General features: G+C 40.8%; 1 non-coding gene across 1 annotated transcript; it reads right to left on the reverse strand.

The window, feature by feature from the left end:
* Positions 1 to 3502: 3502 nt before the first annotated feature.
* Positions 3503 to 3609, reverse strand: LOC141722690 (small nucleolar RNA R71). The gene has a single exon (XR_012575696.1). It is a non-coding gene; the product is annotated as a small nucleolar RNA R71 (small nucleolar RNA).
* Positions 3610 to 6802: the final 3193 nt, after the last annotated feature.

The raw sequence follows: 6802 nt of genomic DNA on the forward strand, positions 1-6802 counted from the left end.
ATTTTTTTAATATATTCATTTTTAATAATACAAGAATACAGATTGTTATAGTGAGGACCTTAGCATTACTTCCCAAAATAGTCACGTATTCTACTCTGAACTTTGCTAAGGCCTTCTCCATAGTTTTGGTAAAGTCCTTGAAAAACCATACATCCACATTACCATCTGCTTCATCTGCAATTTTCTCTGGTTTCTCTTCGACATCCTCCTTGTAAGAAAGTAGTATTTCTTGATAGTCTTGATTTAACATATCTGAAGTGAGGAGTTGTTGGGTGATATTAGTTAGGCCTGCAAGTTGCTCAACCAAAAGGTCATTAATAGTTGTAGGTTGGGCTTGAGCATCTTGCAGCCATTGAGCTATGAAGTGAGAGGGTTGAGGGTTGGTGTTGGAGGTAGAAGGTTGGTATATTGTGTTTGAGGTGTTTGGGATAGAGGTAGTAACTTGACCTATAACAAGAGTTATAGTTGAACTCACAGCTTGAGCTGTGGTTATGATAGTGTGTTATTTACCACTAGTAGGAACCTCCTTTTAAATTGGAGGGGAGTTGAATAGGTTATTGTCATGTACCATAGCCTCAAACCCTTGTTCCTCTTGTAAGAAACTGGCACTTGCATGTGCTATACTTGCCTCCTCAATGACTGGATTATTGGCAATTTTACTCTCAGCTTCAATTATCAGAGCAATATCAGCCAGGGTTGTGAGGGGAGTTGTCCCTTCTAGAGGAGCCTCCAATTGAATTGGAGAGAATTTAATTAGCTCGCCTTCAAGAGGACTACCCTCAAACCTGTCAATCTATGAAGATTGTTGGGCACATGAAGGTGCTAGAGTATCTTGTATAGGGCCTTCAGTTAAAACTGATAAAACCCCTATATTTGTGTTGGTGTCATCAAGGTCTACCCTGGCATGTAGCCTCTCTCACAAACTGAAGGTAGTGTTTGGGTGGTGATCACAGTTTCTTGAACAATGCACTTGATTTTGGAAAAACTTGAGATGAGGATTCAAGTTTTTTATTATAAGAAAAAGATATTTGTAAAATGAGATTTGTGAGATAGAATTGAGTGTTGGAAACTCCCCCTGAGTAAATGAGGGAGTTTCAAATAATGTGCTCTCTTGGTGTGTGCCAACCAAATTTCTTCTATCACCAACTTAAAAGTGCTCAATAATCTTTACAGATTGCATTTTGGAGAATGCTTGAGTCAATAGAGACACCTTTTTAGGAAGATGTCTCTAGAGTTTGTTTATTTCCCTTTATTACAACTGCATCTTTTTGGGAAGATGCATAGGTGGTTACTTGAGTGGCAACTCAACTTTCTTTATTTTCTTTGACTTTCTGACCAGGTTAGACTCTAATCTTGTTTGTTTCTCACCACTTGATAAGTGGCATTTAATACCACTTAGAACGTCTTATAATAGCTTAAATTGGTGTCTTGAAATCAAGTATTTTGTGTATTTGATGCATTTTTCTAGTGTTTGTGCATTTCAGGGTATTAGTTGCATTTCGGGAGAGAATTCATCAATAAAAAGCCTTGGCATGTGTTTAGCATTGCAAGTGGGAAGATAGGAGTGGATTGCAGCGAAGAAATGGAGCAAACAGATCATTTTTCCAGAAAGGGTCTGTGCGCCCGCTCAGCTATGCTGAGCGGCCGCGCAGGAAGCTGAGCGCCCGCTCAGCTATGCTGAGCGCCCACTCAGCTATGCTGAGCGGCCGCGCAGGGTCGTAAATTCAGATTTATTATTTTAGACTCCTATTTCTGTTTGGCTTTCAACTTCTGAGCTATCTGGGTTTTATGGGACTCCTATTTAAGTAAATTTCAGAGACGTTTCACTAAGGTTGGATCGTAATATTAATCGAAGAGCGAAGGAGATAAGGAAGAAGACCGTTTTAGCACAGCGCAACGAAGGGGAAGCATATTTTCTTGTGATTCTTTATTTCATTGTAATGTTGGATGCTAGTTTTCTTTGCTTTGAACCTATTTACTCTTGTGACGTACTCTGGTTTAATATAAAGTTTTAGTTATTAATCTCTTGTGTTTATTTATCATGTTTTCATATGAACCCATGAAGACGATGAGTGCTATCATGGGCTAATCGCGATCATGGGGTCATAACGGATTTACTATGGAATTCTTTACTTAGTTGTTTAATACCTTAGTGTGTGATGATTGTATGATATCTAGTATTTATTGTGCGTATTTGTCTTATGTGCATCACGAACATATAAGATAGGGTGTTAATCTATTGTGAAGCGAAAGTGGATCTTGAGATTTAGAACTTTCCATGCTAGCATAGGTTCATGTACGAGTATGCATGATTAGTGGGTAACTCTAACCGTTTTATTCGCCCTGTGTAATCAAAAGGAATAACTTGTTCTTAAATCGTTATGTTGTCAATTTCTGTAGACATATAGGGACTCAACATAATTGATGCCGATTCGACTTCTATCTTAATTGTGGATGTTTGGTAGAATGATACTAGTACAATGAAAGTTGGCTTTTATCAATTTCGTGTTATTCGATTATCATCACTGTTGCATGCTAAGGGTAATAACAATGACTATTGAAGGAAGTAGTAATGAAGCTGAGATCTCATGAGTGTTTTAATATTGTTAATTCTAAGTGTTAATTAAATGCTTAATTCTAGTAGTTAATTGTAGTTAATAATTAGTTAATCAAATCTAAATGTTATTGTCTTAAAATTGAGAAGTAATCATACCTTTGTGAGTGAGTTTAATTGAACTTAATTAGTCTGAGTCTCTGTGGGAACGAACTAGAAAGTATTCAATATTACTTGCGAATGCGTATACTTGCGTGTATTATTAGCGCGTGATTTCGCCCTAATAAGTTTTTGGCGCCGCTGCCGGGGACTCGGCGTATTTGTTTAGTTTATGTACTTACCATCATTGGTCATTAGGACTCAGTGATTAAGACGTGTTACTTATTATTTCCGGTTGTGTTTCAGGTACTTTAGCGAGCGTTTATGCAAACTCGTTCTCGTACTCGCAAGAGGACTTTAGATACAGCTGAGGAGACAGACGAAGTTCTTGATATTCCGAAGAATATAGATTTTAAAGATTCGGATTCAGGAAGTGAGCAGAAAGAGCCAGTAATCATGGGTGATCGTATTGTTCCGGCAGATCCAGCTCTTATGGACTTTTCTCGGCCTAAAATTGATGACATTCAGTCAAGCATTCTTCATCCGGCTATTCAGGCTAACACCTTTGAAATTAAGCCGGGCACTATTCGGATGGTGCAGAATTCTGTTTCTTTTGGAGGTGCTGCGACTGAAGACCCCAACATGCACATAAGGAATTTTGTCGAGATTTGCAGTACTTTTAAATATAATGGTATGACTGATGAGGCTATCAAGCTGAGGCTTTTCCCATTCTCTCTGAGGGATAAAGCTAAGGACTGGTTACATTCTGAACTAGCTGGGTCCATCACAATTTGGCAAGATCTTGCGCAAAAGTTTCTGGTGAAGTTTTATCCAATGGCAAAGACTGCTGCTTTGAGGAGTGCTCTTACTCAGTTTGCGCAGTAACCTACAGAATCTATGTGCGAAGCTTGGGAGCGCTACAAGGAGATGTTGAGAAAGTGTCCACATCATGGAATGCCGATTGGATGGTGATCACTGGTTTCTATAATGTTTTGGGGGCCCAATCTCGGCCCATGCTCGATGCAGCAGCTAGAGGCGCCTTGTGGGCCAAGAGCTATACTGAGGCTTATAATCTTATTGAGACTATGGCTGCAAATGAGCATCAAAACCCAACTCAAAGGATGATTCCTGGGAAGGTAGCAGGTATTCTGGAAGTCGATGCAGCCACCGCTATTGCAGCGCAACTCCAAGCGCTCTCTATGTAGGTCGATTGTCTAGCCACCTATGGAGTCAATCAGATAGCTATGGTCTGTGAGCTTTGTGCAGGTTCTCATGCTACGGATCAGTGTTCTCTTGTTAACGAATCTGTTCAGTATGTGAACAATTATCAGTGACAACAACAGCCTGTGCCAGCTACTTATCATCCTAACAACGGAAATCATCCAAATTTCAGCTGGGGTAATAATCAGAATACTATTCAGCAACCATATCAGCAAGGCGTAAGTAAATAGTTCAATTCACCTGGATTCCTGCAACCGCAACAGTATGCTCAAAGGCAATCATATCCTCAACAGGGAGGTGCGGCTGTACCCACTAGTGCTGATTTTGAGGAACTTAAGCTGTTATGCAAGAGTCAGGCGGTGTCGATGAAGACCTTGGAAAATCAAATTGGTCAAATAGCCAATGCAGTGCTCAATCGTCAACCTGGCACACTTCCCAGTGACACTGAAGTGCGAGGCAGGAAGGAAGCTAAAGAGCAAGTCAATGTTATTACCTTAAGGTCTGGAAAAGTTGTTGATGCTGAAAAAGTAAAAGAAGGAGAAGCTGAAGTTGGAGATGAAGAAGCTAAGAAAAAGGAGAAAGCGGCGGAACCAAGAAAGACTACTGTTGGACACACTCTACCTGAGGGTAATACAGGGGCGAAACAGCTCTATCCTTCACCACCTTTCCCTAAGAGATTGCAACAACAAAAGTTGGATAAGCAGTTCGGTAAGTTTCTTGAGGTGTTCAAGAAACTTCACCTCAATATACCTTTCGCTGAGGCTCTGGAGCAAATGCCTAGTTATGCGAGGTTTATGATGAGTATTCTTTCAAGGAAGGTGAAACTGGATGACCTTGAGACCGTTGCTCTAACGGAGGAATCCAGGTAGCTTCACCATTCCTTGCACCATTGGCAAGTTGTCTTTTGACAAGTGCCTTTGCGATTTGGGAGCAAGCATCAATCTAATGCCGTTGTCGATCTTTAAAAAGTTGGATTTGCCTGATCCAAAGCCCACCTACATGTCTCTACAATTGGCTGATCGTTCTATTACTTACCCACGAGGCATAGTGGAGGATATGCTAGTCAAGGTGGATAAGCTTTTCCTTCCTGCAGACTTTGTTATTTTGGATTTCGAGGAAGATTCCCATAATCTTGGTAAGACCTTTCTTGGCTACTGGCCGTACCTTGATAGATGTGCAGAACGGTGAACTTACAATTTGGGTGCAGGATCAGGATGTGACATTCAATGTATTCAAAGCAATGAAATTCCCTACAAAAGATGAGGAGTGCTTAAAAGTGGATTTGATTGATCCTACGGTTACTTCAGAACTTGATCATATGCTAATGTCTGATGCATTAGAGAAGGCCTTAGTGGGGGATTTTGACAGTGATGATGAGGATGGTAATGAGCAACTACAATATCTTAATGCTTCTCCCTGGAGGCAAAAGCTAGACATGTCGTTTGAATCTCTTGGTACTTCTGACCTCAAAAATGCTGAAGGAAAGCTCAAACCATCAATTGAGGAAGCACCTACCTTGGAGCTTAAGCCATTGCCTGAACACTTGAGGTATGCTTTTTTAGGTGATGCATCTACTTTACCTGTTATTATTGCATTTGACCTTTCAGGTAGTGACGAGGACAAGCTCTTAAGGATCTTGAGAGAATTCAAATCGGCTATTGGATGGACCATAGCAGATATCAAAGGGATCAGCCCTTCATATTGCATGCATAAGATTCTACTAGAGGAGGGTAGTAAGCCGACTGTTGAGCAACAGCGCGGACTTAATCCTATCATGAAATTCTGAAGTGGCTGGATGCAGGAATCATTTATCCTATTTCTGACAGTTCTTGGGTGAGCCCCGTGCAATGTGTACCTAAGAAATGAGGTATCACCGTGGTAGCAAATGAAAAGAACGAGCTCATCCCCACTCGAACAGTCACAGGATGGAGAGTATGCATGGATTACAGAAAGTTAAACAAGGCCACAAGGAAGGATCACTTCCCGCTTTCGTTTATTGATCAGATGCTTGACAGGTTGGCCGGTCATGAGTATTATTGTCTTCTGGATGGCTACTCAGGGTATAATCAGATTTGTATTACACCAGAGGATCAAGAAAAGACTACCTTCACTTGTCCATTTGGCACGTTTGCTTTTCGCAGAGTGTCGTTTGGGTTATGTGGCGCACCAGCCACTTTTCAGAGATGTATGATGGCTATATTCTCTGACATGATTGGAAATAATGTCGAGGTGTTCATGGACGACTTCTCCGTCTTTGGACATTCGTATGATGAATGTTTGAATAGTCTTCGTGCAGTGCTCAAAAGGTGTGTGGAAACTAATTTGGTGCTCAATTGGGAAAAATGTCATTTTATGGTATGTGATGGCATTATTCTTGGGCATAAGGTCTCTAGAAAGGGTCTTAAGGTGGACAAAGCCAAGGTGGGAGTCATTGAAAATCTTCCACCACCTATTTCTGTGAAAGGAATCCGTAGTTTTCTTGGTCATGCGGGTTTTTATCGGCGTTTTATCAAGGACTTTTCGAAGATATCTAAGCCGCTGTGCAACTTGCTTGCGAAGGATGTGCCTTTCAAATTTGATGATAAATGTTTGACGGCATTCGAGACTCTTAAGAAGAGTTTGATCACTGCACCAGTTATTACAGCACCTGATTGGACAGAGCCTTTTGAGATGATGTGTGATGCGAGTGATTCTGCGTGTTGGATTTTAAACGCAGCGGGGGCATGGTAAAACACTTTTACACATACAAAATCCAAATAAAAGCATATAAATCATGAATAAAAATTCGAGGAATCGAATCTAACCTTTTAAAAAAATTCGGAGACAACGATCAGAGATCCTTAGCAGTTGCTCCTCAAGTGTGAAGCACTCCACCGTATCCACCAAGAAAACGATGTTAAGGAGGAGGAAGGAGGTGGAGAGAATTGG

This window comes from Apium graveolens, chromosome 4 (genome assembly GCF_009905375.1).
Source record: "Apium graveolens cultivar Ventura chromosome 4, ASM990537v1, whole genome shotgun sequence".
In the NCBI taxonomy this organism is placed as follows: domain Eukaryota; kingdom Viridiplantae; phylum Streptophyta; class Magnoliopsida; order Apiales; family Apiaceae; genus Apium; species Apium graveolens.